Genomic DNA, 17,626 nt, shown 5'->3' with positions numbered 1-17,626 from the left:
GCTCCAACATATGAACTGGGTGGGCGTGGGGGGCAGAAATTCACACCATAGCGGATCAGCAGACTCTATCCTATTACTCCAACTACAAAATCAGAGCTAGACTCCAAAACTTTGTAGGAACTCTTCCATTAACTTAGTTAAATTAATATAAAAGACCCCATATGCAATACACAGTCAAAATCCATGAAGCATTATAGCTGATCTTGTGTGATGACCTTATTGACTGACATGGGATAAAATGCCTGATGAATGATAGGGCTGGGTGTCCAGTATAATAATACTTCTAAAATTCCATACAATAATTAGCCTTCTGTGGCTGATTGATAGAGAAATATTATGCAGAAATCTAATGTGTTTTAAAGTATGAGACACATGAAATCATAATTTAGCAATAAATCGGGGACTTAATACACACTTCGCTATTTTAACAAACAGATAAAGATTGATATAGTAATTTATAGTAGAAAAATCTCATAAAAATAAAATATGCATAATTTTCTGACAAAGTTGCCAAAGCATGGAAGATGATATATAAATATAAGACTGCTCACCTTAGCAACCAAATAATTTCTCATAGATTCATTGGGCAGTGGGCCATTAGCATATTTTCTAAACAATTTATAAAATGTTCTTACATTTTCTCAATAATGACATTTACCAACTATCTTACTAAAGATATTTACTACACATTGAATTACATTAATATAGTTATATTTTATTATGTCATCATATTTTTCTCTTTGTGCTTTTAGTTCTATAGGCTTGGTAACTTTAGAAGATGAATGGAAATACATTTGGGATCATTTGTTTATTTTATTGTACGGTTTCATATTCTTGGAGACTACATAGGATTTGGAAATCAAGTTACCAATAATGATAGGCTACCAAACTTACAGATCCAAGCAGAGGTAATTTATACAAGACAGGGAAGGCACGGGCATTTACATATACACTTTGGTGGAATGTTGATAGTCAGAACTGCAAATGTATGTGCTCTCTGCTTTTGACAAGGGTGGCTGAGAAAACCTTCCAGCTTTAAGGGTTACCTGGATTTAATATGAGCATAGAATTGCACCACAGCAGAACATACTCCTGCACCTGAATTGTTGTTCTTATGAGCAAACATAGTAAGTCATTATTTTAAAAAATGAAATAAAGTACTTCTGTATGTCAATCTAAAGTGTTGAATTTATGATTGAGGTCCAGAGTCACAGCTACCATAGAGGGAAAGTGGGAGCTAATGTTTTTCCACTGACCAGGAGTTCAGTTTCACAACAAATTATTATAATGAATGAATCAATAAGGCATATACTTTCAAAGACAGTTTACACCATGTTTTTCAACCATAAAATGATAACAGAAAGTTGTAATCAGGGAGAAAATGGCATTGAAATTTATATTAAATACTTTTTTATTGACTTTAAAGAGAGAGGAGAAGGGGAAGAGAAACATCTATTTGTTGTTCCACCATATTTATGCATTATTATTTGTGCCCTGATCAGAAATTGAAACTGTAACTTTGGTCTTTCAAGACAACTGATTTAACTGGCCTAATTTCACAGGCATAAGCAAAGGGAAAGTTTTCTACAATTTTTAGAAGTTATTTCCATTTCAATAGCACTCCTACCCTCCAGATATTAAAGAATGCCAGTGTGTGTGGTCAAGGGCCCACAGGAGGCACACTTCTTATGCACCTACATACAGACTTCATACCATTTCTAATGAAATTGGCCCCTTTGCTCTCAATTGCTGTGGTCCTAGTCCATAAATGATCATCTCTTATCATTCCATTCTCACTCTTTCTCACCCTAAAGATCCTGCCCTCTCATTTTTCTCCCATGAGCTACAACATCTTACTAACTTATAACTCAGCTGGAATTTTCTTACTCCTCACATTCTAATCCAGTTTCTTCTACAACTTCTTTCCCTCTCATTCTTACAAACAAATGTGATTTCAAAATGTTTTCTGAATGGTATCCCTTCACCTTTTTTTTCTAAAGAGTTTTTATCTCTCTTTATTTCCTCAAATTCACTGAACTAAGGACCTAATGACCTATGAATCCATCGCTCTCTCACTTGGTGGTTATTGTCTTCCATCGCTCTCCATTTAGTAGGCTGATGCTGTCGTCTCCTCTGTGACCCTTCTTTACAAATAACCACATATCCTTAGTTTTCCCATTTTATCTTAAACACATGTCAATACTAACTTTTCCTAAACTTAATAAAACTACTCTGTGATCCTTTCTAAATGTAACTACCAAAGCTTGCACACAGTTTTTCTACTTGTATGTTTCCCTCAAATTCAACTTTTAACTATTTACATTTTCTTCTCATTATCTAATAGATTTTGAGCAAGGAAATTTAGAATTTGAACTGTTACAAAGGGTTTGTTGGATCTTTGAGTCTAAAATGAGGCAATTCTGAAAATAAGATATATGAATTCTGAACTGATAGAAAATACATAGATAGCAATAAATAGGTATCTATACATACCAAGAGTTGAGAAAACCATATAAATGAACCATGGGGAAAGCATTTTGAGATGAAATAGTTATAAAATAGAGGCACATGATATAGAAATATGATTTGGATACTTACTTTAGTTCTTCACTCTGGTGTTCATCTTCCTGGCATCTTTCCTGAAGCGAGGAAAACTTCCAAACCTGAGAATATAAAAAGAAAACTCTAAAAATTGCATCCACCATCTTTTAAAATATAAACTGAAGGTGTGGTACATAATACAGTGAATGTCAGAATAGAAATTATAACATAGATAGTTAAAAAGAGGAATATTAGTGCTTACCAAAGGAAAAGAGCACTTCTTAAAATCAAAAGCTAATTACTCAGTATCTGAATTTATTAATATGTGAAGTAATGTAGCTTCCTAAAATTTTTCAAGTTAATTAAAAAGGCAATTTTAAATGTTTTCACTTAAATTAACTAATAATTTATATATGTTTTATGCCATCCCCCAAATAACATCTTGCTGGAATAGATCCAATTGTAACTCAGTTCTGGTATAATTGCTAAACCATCTTGCCTATCTGCTTTTCTTATAAATTATCAACACAACTCATGAAAATTGCACATATATCGTAATATTTATAGATATAAAAGCAGACAGATCTTAAGAATTCAAACCTTCTTCTAATATAAATTTTAAAAAGCAAACAAATGTAGCCTATTGACTTCCAGATAAAGGTTGCTGTGCTGACCTTTATCTATCATGGGCTGAATAAACACAGGTATTATTTGTACTTCCTTCTAGAACTTGATGAAAATGCTGGTGAATGACTTTAAAAAGTAGAGCAACTCTTTTAGAAGCTGGAAGCCAAATGGAAACACGGGAAGCATAACTAGATTGGCACATTGAGAAAGCTGAATCTTAAGGCTGTAAAAAAGTTCAAGATGTAACGTAACTTAAAAATAGATCCCCAGACATGTGAGGAATTGACAGAATATTTTGAAAATGGATTAAATCAGCAGTAAAGGTTTAAGAATTGGTTAAGAACTTTCTTAGAAAGCATTAAGACCGGATCTTCTCTACTCAAAAGTCTCTAGGTTACTGTTTCTCTCCTACACTGTCAGAGAACTACAGGTATATTTTTTATAGCTCTATGAGATATACTTACATATCACACAATTTGCCCATTTAAAGGGTATACAGTTAACCCTTGAACAATGTGGGGTTTGGGGGACTCACCTCCCAAGCAGTCAGAAATCTGTGTATAGCTATAGAAATTCAATGGTTTATAAACCTTATATTCATCAAGTTGTGCAACTCTCATCACAATCAATTTAAGAGCATTTTCTTTACCCCAGAAGAAACCCTATATCCATTAACTATCATGTTCCAATCCCTCAGTCCTCTCAGCTCAAAGAAATCATTTATTAAAATGAATTAAAATTTATTGTATTTTAAATTAATGATTTAACATTTATGTTCTAATATAAATTGATTAATTCACTGTGCCTTTTTGTGAAGATTCTTTCACTTAGCATAACACTTTTAAGGTGCATCTATGTTATAGCATGTAACAATACCTCATTCCTTTGTATTGCCACATAGCATTCTATTGTCCATATATACCACATTTTGTTTAACCATTTGCCATTGACATTGATTGACATTGAGTTGTTTTCACTTTTTTTTTTAATCCTTACCCAAGGACATGTTTATTGATTTTAGAAAGAGAAGAAGGAGGAGGAAAGGAGGGACATAGAGAGAGGGGGGACAGAGAGAGAGAGAGATACTAAAGTCAGAGAGAAACATCAATCAGTTGCCTCCCATATGCACCCCAACCATGGTGGGTTGAACCCACAACCTAGATATGCACCCTAACCGGGCATCAAACCCACAACTTTTGTCATGCACAGGATGACACTCCATGCAACTAAGCCAGCCAGCCACAGCTGGTTGTTTTCACTTTTCATATATTACAAATAAAACTTCTATAAACATTTGTGTACAAGTTTTTGTGCAGACATATTTTTATTTCCCTTGGAATAGACATAGGAGTAGAATTTCTGTGACATAAGATAATTCTATGTTTACTTTTTAAATCAATTAACATGCTAGTTTTAAAAGTGGTTACACCATTTCAAACCCCCTCCACCAGTGCATGAGATTTCCACCTTCACATTCTCACAAAACTTGTTACCTGCCTTTTCATTTTGTCACACTCAGGGCTATAAAGTAGTCTCTCATTGTATTTTCTATTTGAATTTTAAAGGGTATATAATTTTTCAGATAGTAATAACAGTCTTCTGCCCTGGGATATTCCACACATACAAAGGAATTAAGTAAAAATTTATATATTGAATATGGAAAGCCTCATTATGTTCTCTCACTTTGCTCCCAAAATTCTGGCAGCTACATACATATCATCCAGGCAGGTAAACGAAAAAAAAATCTTTGGGTACTCCCTCTAACCAGTTCAAGAGAAAGAATATAAGACACAGACGTTAAGCATTTCCCAAAGAAATACCTCACAATAAAGCTCAAGATTAATAAGCCTCACCCATACACTCAGAGCTTCCAATGAACTTTTTGCTACTCTTATTATTACTATGAGCTGTCAACCAAGAATTATCAGACTTTTTAAGAAAACCTATGAAATCAGCCCTGGCTGGTATAGCTCAGTGGATTGAGCTGGGGCCTGCAAACCAGAGGATTGTGGTTCAATTCCGGGTCAGGGTACATGCCTGGGTTGCAGGCCAGTTCCCAGCAGGAGACCCACGAAAGGCAACCATACATTGATGTTCTCTCCCTCTCTCCTTCCCTTCCCCTCTACAGATAAATAGATAAAATCTTTAAAAAAAATAAAAATGACCTACCAACAACCACTTCCTACCACCAAAGCTGCATTTCCAAAACAAAATGCACCTTAAAGAAAAAGAAAACGTATGAAATCAAAGACAGAAAACAACCAAAATAGGAAAGAAGAAATTTGAAATAGAAAAAGACAATGCAGCCCTGGCTGGTATAACTCAGTAGACTGAGCATGGGCTGCAAACTGAAGGGTCACCAGTTGGGGCACATGCCTGGGTTGTGGGCGAGGTCCCCAGTGGAGGCCACCTGAGAGGCAACCACACACTGATGTTTGTCTCTTTCTTACTCCCTCCCTTCCCCTCTCTCTCTAAAAATAAATAAATAATTTTTTAATATTTAGGGGAAAAAAGAAAAAGACAATGCATGTAGAAGAAAACTTTTAAAAAATCCTAACCCTCATTAATACTCTGAGAGAAATAAGTTATTGCAATCATGAATCAGCATAGAATGCTACCTAAAGGAACACTCAGCATACAAAGACTAATAGCCTCTTGGTTTGCTAAAAGAAGAGTAGACATGAAAACTCAGTGGACAGGTTAGAAGAAGGGATTGAAAAAATTTCAAGAAAGTCAAAGACATAGAAGACATATAAAGAAAGCTCAAGTTGATATATTAATAATTAAAATACCTAATAAGGAAAAACAAATTTTTGAAGTACCATATAAAGAATTTTTTCTGGAAGAAACCCTAACATCTACACATTAAGTAGGCACACTGAACACTTGGAAAATATGACCCAGAGTAGTTAACACCAACTCAGACCTAGTAAAGCTACTACTGAACTTTAACAATATGGGGACAAAAACATTCAGACAAAAACACTAAGTCACCAATAAGAGAAAAGATATGTTATATTGGTTCCAGATTTTTCAACAGTATTTAATAATCATAGAAAGTAGAGCCTATTCCAAATCTGGCCTAACCTCACACCCTCCCTCTTCCCCAAACACTTCCCTTACACCCAGGATTCAATGTATGATATCCACGAAAATCTTCTCTGAAAGTTCCCTCCACCTTCTTGATCCAGTGGAAACTCGACTATCCCCTAATGCCTCTGTTGTTTAATCTGTCTGAAGTGGAGCCTGTTTTCTCACCTTGCCCTCTCTGATGTAAAAATGGGCATCCTCCTTCCTCCTGGTTGCTGCTTTCAGGCCATTATTTTTTCTCCTACTTAACCTCCAGGCTTCTTTGAAGCTCTTTCCATCAGTCTATACCATCATGTCATGAGCTGAATTCTGCCCCACCCCTGCCCAAATATCCAGGTCCTATTACCTCATAGGGCAAAGACTTTGAAGACATGATCAAGTTAAGGATCTTGATATAGGGAGAGTGTCATAAGTTTTTTTAGGTGAGACATATCCTAAAAGTAATAAAAATGGCCTTTAAAGAAAAAGGCAGAGGGAGATTTGGTGAAATACAAGAAGGTAGTATTATAATAGAAACAGCCCAAGTGCCCATCAGTAAATGAGTGGATCAAAAAACTGCAGTACATTTACACAATGGACTACTATGCAGCAGAAAGAAAGAAGGAGATCCTACCAGTCTCCACAGCATGGATGGAACTGGAGAGCATTATGCTAAGTGAAATAAGCCAGGCAGTGAAAGACAAACACCATATGATCTCACCTATAATTGAAACCTAATCAACAAAACAAACAAATGAGTAAAATAGAACTGGAGACATGGAAATAAACAACAAACTGGCGGTGACCATAGGGGAGGGGGGGGGCAGAAACGGGGGAAAAAGGGCAAGGAGCAAGAAAAGGAACATAAATAAAGGACTCGTGGGAACAGACAACAGAGGGGATTGACTGTGGCAGTGGGGAAGGGGGAGGGGTGAGCAATGTGGAAAAGGCAGGATAACTATAATTAAACAATAAAAAATAAAATATATTGCCTTAAGAAAAGAAACAGAAATTTTAGTAAACACAAGCCAAGGAAAAAGGAAGGCACTAAAAGCTGAAAAGGATTGCAAAATAGATCCTTTAATCAGAAGGATCCAGCCCTGTTGATACCATAACATTAGCCCAGTAAAAGTTATTTGGGAATTTTTACTTCCAGAACTGTGTGTTTGTTGTAATTATTTACAGCAGCAATAGGAAACTAATACACTCCAAGTGGATGCATCTACAGATGTCCAGGTCACCAAATTCCTAGATGACAGTACCTGGTTTAGCATCTTACCAACTGACACTATGCTTACAATGACTTTTATGATTTCCACATCCATGGACACTGAAATATCCTCCTGACTCTTCCCAAATTTTGGCCTCTTAATTCCATCTGCCTCACCCCCATTAATTCTGCCCTCTATGCTTTCTCAGCAATTAATTCATTATTCCCTGTCATCCCAATACCTGGACCTCTATCACCATTCATAATCTCAATTTCTAGGCTCACTCACTGACCACCACCTTCTTGCTATCTCACTCCTTGCTCCTACCTCAACAATCCATTGATGCAGTGTAACTTCCAATTTATGAACCTAACTTTTTTTTCTCTGCTTTCACTTAACTCAGATTCTCCATTTCTTCTTGCCTGGTTAAGATTCCAAAACACTTACGATAATTAGTATCCCATATATACTCTCCATTCCCTTGCCACATTCTCCTGCCACTATACTCTTTTGGTGACAATCTTAACCCAGTTAAGTCAAATCTCTGACCATGCATGACTTCATGCCATCTGCACTGGCATATGAGCAGCTGAATAAAAGTTGGAGGAATAGATGTAAAACTTTGCTGGCTGCTCTCATTTTAAATTCATAACCACTCTCCCCAAGTGGACCTTTAGGGTTGGCTGAAATTCCAGTTCCTTTTACCCTAATCATCCATTTTACAATATTTATGTCAATTTCAATACACTATTTTAGTGTATCAAATTCTATAAGGGAAAGGAATCTGTCTATTTTGCTTACCAATGTATCCAAAAGCATAATCCATAAAGAAAATAATCAACAAATTGAACTTCATCAAAATAATAAAACTTTTGTTTTGAGAAGATTTCTGTTAAAAGAATTTTAAAAAGCCACAGACTGTACAATTCCATTTTTATGACATCTTGGAAAAGGCAAAGGGAGGGGGAGTGAGGGGAGGTAAAAGAAGGCAAAGCTTGAGTAAATGGTGTGGGAAGGAGATGGCTTGGGGTGGTGAACACACAATACAATATACAGATGAGGTACTGCATGCCTGAAACCTATATAACTTTATTAGCCCATGTCACCCCAATACATTCAATATAAAAAAGGAAAACAAGAAAAGAAAAGGCAATACTACAGGAATGGAGAACAGATTAGTGGCTGCTAGCATAAGGAGAGAAGGTGACTTGACTGCAAAGGGGCAGTACAAGAGAATCATTAGAGTGTATCAGGGTGGTAACGACAGACACAAAACTTGATACATTTGTTAAAGCCTTATAATTATACATCATAAGGACTGAGTTTTAATGTATGTAAATTCAAAAGTAAAATAAAATGAGAAAAGTGTTACTTCTCCCTCCCCATTCCTGCAGTGCCCCGTTCTTTAGTAGAGGTTCCCTCCACATCACCCCCACGGTGCCCTGCACTGCAGCCTATAGAAAACTGATGAACCATTTACAAAACCAGTCTAGTCTCCCGGTATGCCCAGAGCCTTGTCCCCATCTGAGAAGTGGGATCTTATGAGTTATTGAGCACCAGGATTTACAGGGCATAATTTTTTTCCTTCAAATACAATGTGTTCTTCAAAGGAACATGTATAAAGGACACATACACAAGACAAAGGGGGATAGGATCAAGGGTGGGAGTTGGGCATGGCCTGAGTGAGGGGGAGGGGTGGAGGAAAAATGCAAACAACTGTACTTGGACAACAATAAAAAATTTTTTTTAGAGTATGGTGAGAAGAGTGAGTGTTATGTTAAAAATACCTAATATTTCAAGTATCTATGCCTCTTCTTGTTACCTACTATTTGTAATTTTGTGTTCATTTTCTTTCTTTTCTTCCACAATAGGTATGTGTGGGGAGGTGCAGGGGGCAGTTTGCACATCCTCTTCTTTCTTGTATTTTCATTCTCCTTTTCCCTTTCTTCTTACCCCATGACCCAGTGAGAACTGCAGTCAGATAATTCCAGGAGGAGGGGGTGCATTACTTCTTCATTCCTACAGGCAAGGACTGTAGTTCCTGCTATCCAGCACCACACCACTTCCTTGGGATGAGACAGGAACCCCAATAGTCCTGAATTAGATGGATCCTACACAATCCAGCATCTTCATCAAAGGAATTATCCTCTCTGTCTGAGGTGATACCACAGATAATGACTTAATGCTTTAACAGGAAGTTAGAGTCTTAGAAGTAAAATTATTCTTAAGCATCACTATTAATTATCAAAAAAGAAACAAGTCATTTTGCAAAGTATATATCAAGTGATATTTTAGTGACTGAATATAAATGAAGATTATTTATTAAACAAGAATTATGGTTTATAAATCTCCTCATATTGTGCTATTTAAAGAGTCAACTAATTACTCAGAAAGGATGACGAGCCTAGCCAGCATAGCAACGTGCTCTAAAGACCACTAGTTTTGACATTCTCTGTGTTAGAATGTCAAATACTGCCAACTAGTGCAGTATTTGTGTAATAGTGAAGAAACACTCTACCAAAAAAAAACCTCCCTGTTTTTATATATGTATAATAAATTGTTGTGGTTGACGACCTGTATGTTATCAATAAAAATAGTACTGAAAATAGCCTCTTCTCAGCTTAACTTATATTAGAAAGTGTGATAGACAAGAATCCCCTGGCCTTTCTTCTTGTAAATGTGTACATGAACACATATACATTTACATGTGTTTTTTCTTTTAAACCTTTATAAGGTCTTTTCTACCACATGCCAAGTACTCATATGTACACTGACCCTCACGAAATCCTATGAAGAAGCCTTATTATTTCCATTTTATTGATGAGAATGATGAAACTTAGAACAGGTACAGCAGATAACTTGCCAAAGGCCTCACATTTATATGTGGCAGAACTGACCAACACACACATCTTCTGAATCAAAATCCTAAGTTTGTTCCACCATACATATTATCCAGTGACAGACATGTATGTATTTTACTTTGTGAAATTATGGAGGAAGAGAAAGGGTCTCTGGTAAAGCCAAACACAGAGGTAAGTTGAATACATATGTCTTTCCTTTTTCATTCTGTGTCCTAAACATCCCTTTTCTGGCTATATCATTTCCATTGCAGAAGTTAACATTGCTGAGAAAAAGGAAAGCTGAAGGTGAGCAATGAGGATTCTTTTATACCATTACACGCTTTCACAGTTATTCCATTTGACTGACAGATATAAAGGAGCTTTTCTGTGACATCCATCACACTGCCCAGGACTGCTCCAAGCTTAATCTCAGTGACAAATGCTTGAAGTTAATCATCCATTTGCCTCCATTTTTCCTTTGAAGATATAGATCAGGCCGTGTTGACAGAGCCATGATGAAATACGAGGCCCTGAGAAGTGCTGAGCTGGCTTTGAGTGTGCCAGTATTTGAGTTTGAGGGACATATGTCATTTTCTTTAGCATTAACTGTCCTCTTCAATTCAATACTACATATGTTTTAGTCAGAATTATAGATTCTATAAATGTTCCTGATCCTTATCATGAAGTTCATGACTGAAAGTAGACAAAAACAGACCTGTATGCCAAGAATAATATCATTTAAATAGCCCAAGGTCAAAGAACCATAGCACTGCAGAACTAGTTTCTCTGGGAACTAGGGAATGTTAACATGTATCTATGTATGTATCTAAGCCAGGTTGGAAACAGTAACGAAATAAGATGTTGAGATCATATGGTATTTGTTGTTTACTGCCTGGCCTATTTCACTTACAATAATGTTCTCCAGATCCATTCATGCTGTCATGAAGGGTAGAGCTCCTTCTTTCTTTCTACTGCATAGTGTTCCATTGTGTAAATGTATCATAGGGTTTTTTTTATACACTCACTTACTGGTGGGCATTGAGGTTGCTTCCAGCACTTGGATATTGTAAATTGTGCACACTGAAATAAAGAACAAACTGACAGTAAACAGAGGGGAGAGGGAAGATGGATAGTGGGGGAAAACAATAAGCGAAGGTCCATCAAGGAACATATATAAAGGACACATGGACAAAGCCAAAGGGGGTAGGTTTGAGGGTGAGAAGTGGGGATGGGTGGGGTGAGGGGCCATGGTAGGGTGAAAATGGAGACAACTGTACTTGAACAACAATAATTAATTAATTAGTTAATTAATGTGAAAAATAAATAAGATGTTGACATATAGTTTACCACTTAAAAATAGTTCTATAAATGTTGTCTATTATTATTTTATCACTATCATGAATTTAAAAGAACACAATTGAAGAGTCTTAAGCCAGAATGCGACAATGTCCAATTATAGTTTTTAAAATATTATATGAAAAATGGAACAATGGTCACTTAACAATATGCTCTTAAAATTTACTTAGAAGAAGATAATGTACTAGCACATCCAAAAAAATGAGAAAGAGAAGAATAATGAAAATACATTTCTTACATGGCATTAAAATTATGCTCAAATTTTAAAAAGATACCCATACTCAAGTATACACTTTCTATTTTTGTTTTTGTTTTAAAACACATTATACTTGCTTATGTTACTCAATATTTCTAAGAGATCATTTCTTTTCATTATATAACTCTATCTTACTCTTTACCTAGTATATAAATCATTTAATCACCTTTTACAATAAATTCATTAAGAGATCTTTAAAAGTAGCAAGCATGCAAAATTATTGTGTTATTATGCTAGACATAAAAACTAAAGGCAAAATTTTGTCTTGGGTACAGTGATATGGCTGACTCCTGTCCAGACCAACTCTTCTGTTCACACTGATAATAATTATAAACTTAAGGGAAATGCAAAAGACAACTGCCTAAGGATCCTAAGGAATAACCAAAGCACATACACCTTGGAAGGGAGTCAATGCCAGAGAAGCAACCAGAATTCCCCTTCTCCCTTTCTTATGGCTTATACAAGCAGACAAGTTTTCTCTTCTTCCCTTCTTAATTAAATGACATAAGACTAATTAACAGGAGAAAAACAAATTTAATTTTGTATATACAGAAGCCTCAGAAAGACTTAAGAAGGGAATTGAGGCTCCTCAGTGATCAGGTAATTGAGGTTTATATACCAACCTGAGATAGGAGAAGGAGGTAGGTGCCTGGAGTCTCTAAGGAAGGTAGACAAACCACAGGGAAATGAGAAGAGTAGATGTTTAGTAAACAAAACTTTGCTAAGCCATGCAGCTAAAGTTTTTTTTAATATAAAAAGTTATCTTTGGTATTAGCTATCTTTCTGGTATAAGCTCCTTGTTTAAATTCTCTTAGGCAGTCAAGGGACAGGCAAAAAGCTTTTCCTCAGTCTGTTAAGTCTTAATTGCCTTGGGCTCAAAACAACACAGAACCAACGAGGCACATTTTGCACCCTGGCTGGTGCAGCTCAGTGGATTGAGCATGGGCCTCCAAACCAAAGGATCACACGAGAGGCAACCGTCCATTGATATTTCTCTCCCTCTCTCCTTCCCTTCCCCTCTAAAGATCAATAAATAGAATCTAAAAAAAATAAGATAGGCTTTTTTTAAAAAAGGTTACTTTATTTTGGAAGAATTTTAATAATTGGTCAAAAAACTAGTCCCCTATGCTTCCAGTTAATCAAGGTCTGGGCTTTATTTATTGATTGATTTATTATGAAAGCTATTTAGCCTCTCATGATCAAAATTTTATTTTCAAAGTAATTTCTGCTTAGTTCTCCTTTGTCATGATGATGCCTATAATTATCTCTGTATGGGGACTCCTTCAAAATTTTCCTCATGCTACCAAGAAGGATTAATACAAAGTGATTTCACAAATGTAGCATAATAATAACTGAGACCTCTGGATAAAATAATTTTGCAGCCTGCTCTTCAACCTCCTGCTTTATTAATGAGCTTTTGAAAACTGAAAACTGAAAAGCCTAAGAATTGTGGTCCTTTGTGGCTTCTCTTTTCTGTCATGAATGATTAAGTGGTTTATTAAGACAATTAAGTTTGGACCTCTAATTGCTTTTACAGTAACACAATATCCTATTAGCTATCCCTGAATCTTCTGGGGAATTTTTATTCGAAGTTTCAGCTATACTATAATAATGAGAACCAAGAAGCGGTGGTAATTAATTATCAAGGTTCAGCTCATTTAAAGCAGCATCTCTTTTCTTCTTCCTCCCACCCTCCTTCTCCCTGATGCTGGAATTTGAATATGAACAAAAAGTTCTGGTAAGAAGAACTCAGTTTTTTTCTTTTTTTTCTTTGAGATGATTAAGTTAAACACAATATGGTTTCCAAATAAAGAGACTTCGTCCTTAGCCCTTCTTGTGCCCGGCTAACTTCTTCTCCAACAGGCCTCAGCTGAAATGTCGCTCCCACTCCTGCAGGAATGTCCCTCAAGTCCCCAGCCTATCACCACATTTACACTTACATAGTCATCTGTGTAATCGTGTGCCTAATGACGGTCTTCCCACTAGACTTCCCACATCCTGTGCTTGATGAGTGCAGGACCCTGTCTGCCTTGTACTCCATCATACCTCAGGTATTTAGCTCAGTGTCTTACACATGGTAGGTGCATGACAAACATTTCATGAATGGGTTATTTATAATCATCTTTTTCATCATGGTTTGGTCAGATATAGGAACATTTTATAAAAACAAGTTGTATTCAAACTTTAACTTTTGGAACCTTTAAAAAATTGTAATCCAGTGTGCAAGGTATAGTAACAGAATTGGAAGAGCACTGGATTAGTGTTTTGAGGCATATGTGCTTGTGCTCACTGTCATGTGAGCTTGGCTAGTTGATTAAATGATATAAGCCACAATTTCCTAATCTACAAATTGAAAATAACAGTACTTCCCCTGCATGAGTCACATAGTTACTGAATAAATCAACCTCTGAAATACCAACTAAAAGAGAATGTCACTGTAACAGCTTTTATATATGGAAGCTATTAACTTTTATTTATTGTCTCTCAACACATACACAAAAAGAATGCTTTTAGGGGTCTCAATATCTACAGAAAAGAAATACCTTTAGGAGACAATGAAAATGATTATAGTACACTGATAAAGCCCACCTCATTATTACAACATAAAATAAACCACTGATCTATCACCTAGATAAGAATTGATTACATAAAAAGCATAATATGAAATAGGTTTCCAGGGCAGAACAAGAAGTTACACTGTTTTTTGTATGGAGAGGTTTCAGAGAAAATATTGAAATTGAGCCTTACCAGGTGAAACACACTCTATCTCTCTCTCTGTCTTTCTCTCTCTCAGACCTCAGATCTCAGAATTACATTTATAGTGGTAAAATCATTAAGTAACAGGCTCTGACCATCAGTCACTTAAGCTTAAAACTTAAATATCAGCAACAGCTAACATCATACTCACAAACAGAAGGATTAAATCTTTCCAAGATCAGAAACAAGACAAAGGTGTCCACTCTTACCACTCCTATTCCACATAGTACTGGAAGTTCTACCTAGGACAATCAGGCAAGAAAAAGAATTATAAGGCTCCCAAATCAGAAAGAAAGAAGTAAAATCATCTCTGTTTTCAGATCACAGAATCTTATATAGAGAAAACCCTAAAGACTCCATGAGAAACAACTAATAAATTCAATAAAGTTGCAGAATACAAAAGCAACATACAAAAACAGATGCGTTTTTATACACTATTGACAAACTATCTGGGGTGAAGGGGGGAAATTTGATTAACTGTAATAGTATAAACAATAATAAACAAACAAATAAAAACTATCTGAGGTATAAAGAAAACATTCTTGTTTACAATAGCATCAAACATAATAAGTTAGGAATAAATTTAACCAAAGAGGTGAAAAATTATACATTGAAACCTATTAAATATTGATCAAGGAAACCGAAGAAGACACAAATAAATGGAACAATAGCTTGTGTTCAAAGATTGGAAGAATTAATAATGTGCAAATGATATTACTAAAAGCCATTAACAGATTCAATGTAATTCTTACCAAAATTCTGGTGGCATTTTTTGCAGAAATAGAAAAAATTCTACCAGTTGTATGTAACCACAAAAGATCTCTAGTAGCCTGGCTGGTGTAGCTCAGTGGATTGAGCGCGGGCCTGTGAACCAGAGAATCGCGGTTCGATTCCCAGTCAGGGCACATGCCTGGTTTCCTGCAGGCCAACTCCCAGCAGGGGACGCAGGAAAGGCAACCATACATTGATGTTTCTCTCCTTCCCCTCTAAAGATAAATAAATAAATAAAATCTTTAAAAAAAAAGATCTCTAGTAGTCAAAACAATTTTGAGAAAAATGCTAGAGTCATCATACTTCCCACTTTCAAACTATACTATAAAGGTACAGTAATCAAACAGTATGGTATTGGCATAAAAACAGACACATAGACAAATAGAACACAATAGGAAGCCCAGAAATATGCATATATAGTCAACTATATATATGCATATATAGTCAAATCTATGCATATATAGTCAACTAACATTTAACAAATGAACCAAGAACTTTCAATGGAGCAAAAGATAGTATTTTCAAAGTATTTTGTAGGAAAAACTGAATATTCATATAAAAATGGACCTGAACAGACACTTCTCCAAGGAGGACATACAGAGGGCCGATATGCATAGGAAAGGATGCTCAACATCACTAGTCATCAGCAAGATGCAAATTAAAACCACAGATACCACTTTATACTGGTCAGAATGACCATCATTAACAAATCAACAAACAACAGGTACTGGCAAGGTTGTGGGAAAAAGGGAACCCTGGTACACTGTTGGTGGGAAGGCAGACTGGTACAGCCACTGTGGAAAACAGTGTGGAATTTTCCCAAAAGACTAAAGATGGAATTGCCTTTTTACCTGGCAGTTCCACTGCTGGGATTATATGCTAAGAATCCTGAAACACCAATTCAAAAGAACCTATGCACCTCAGTGTTCATAGTAGCACAATTTATAAGAGCCAAATGTTGAAAACAACCTAAGTGCCCATCAGTAAATGAGTGGATCAAAAAACTGTGGTACATTTATATAATGGAATACTACATAGCAGAAAGAAAGAAAGAACTCCTGCCCTTCACAACAGCATGGATGGATCTGGAGAACATTATGCTAAGTGAAATAAGCCAGGCAGTGAAAGACATATACCATATGATCTCACCATAACTGGAACCTAATCAGCAAAGGAAATAAATGACGAAAAATGAACCAGAGACATGGAAATAAAGAACAAACTGACAGTGACCAGAGGAGAGTGGGGGAGGGGGGTAACTGGGGAAAGAAGGGGAACATGTACAAAGGACTCATGGATAAGGACAGTGGGGAGGGGATTGTCTTTGAGGGAAGTTGTTGGATGGGGCAGGTGAGAGCAATGGAGGGGAAATGGGAAAAAATGTAATGAACAACAATAAAAAAATGATAAAACACACAAACAAAAAAGGAACTGGACCCCTATTTACGCCACTCACAAAAATTAACTCAAAATATCGGGTTGCCCAACAATTCCGTTTAGTTTTTCCACAAAATAAAAGATGCGTTTTTTGTTTTCACCAATAACTTTACTGATTTGGATATAGGCACACACTATGGAATAGTATGCAGCCATTAAAAGAAAGGAAATCTTGCCATTTGCAACAATATGGATGAATTTTGAGGATACTATGCTAAGTGCAGTAAATCAGGCTGAGAGGGACAAAAATTGTATGATCTCACTTATATGTGGAATTTAAGGAAGCCAAATTCATAGAAACAAAGAGTAGACTGGGGGTTGCCAGGGACAAGAGAATGGGGGTGGAGGAAATGGATGAAGATGGTGCAACAGTGTAAGTTTTCAGTTATAAGATGAATGAGTTCTGAGGATCTAATATACAGCATGTTGACTATAGTTAACAGTGCTGTATTGTATACTTGAAAGTTGCTAAAAGAATATATGTTAAAAGTTCTTACCACACACACACAACAAAAATGGTAATCATGTGAGGTAACAGATGTGTTAACTAACCGTATTGTGGTAGTTATCTTGCAAATACATGTGTATCAAACCATCATGCAACTTTATGTGTCACTTATGTCTCAATAAAGCTAGAGAGAAAAACCATAAATGTCAGCACATTGAGAATCAATTTGTCTTTCAGAAGATGGACTTCATTCACCCAGTAGACAGGGAATCATGTATTAAATTAGAATTCTCATTAATAGATAGGGATATGG

This window comes from Sturnira hondurensis, unplaced genomic scaffold, assembly GCF_014824575.4.
Source record: "Sturnira hondurensis isolate 20B ecotype Veracruz unplaced genomic scaffold, ASM1482457v3 Scaffold0025370, whole genome shotgun sequence".
NCBI classification, from domain to species: domain Eukaryota; kingdom Metazoa; phylum Chordata; class Mammalia; order Chiroptera; family Phyllostomidae; genus Sturnira; species Sturnira hondurensis.
This window is presented reverse-complemented; position numbering follows the sequence as displayed.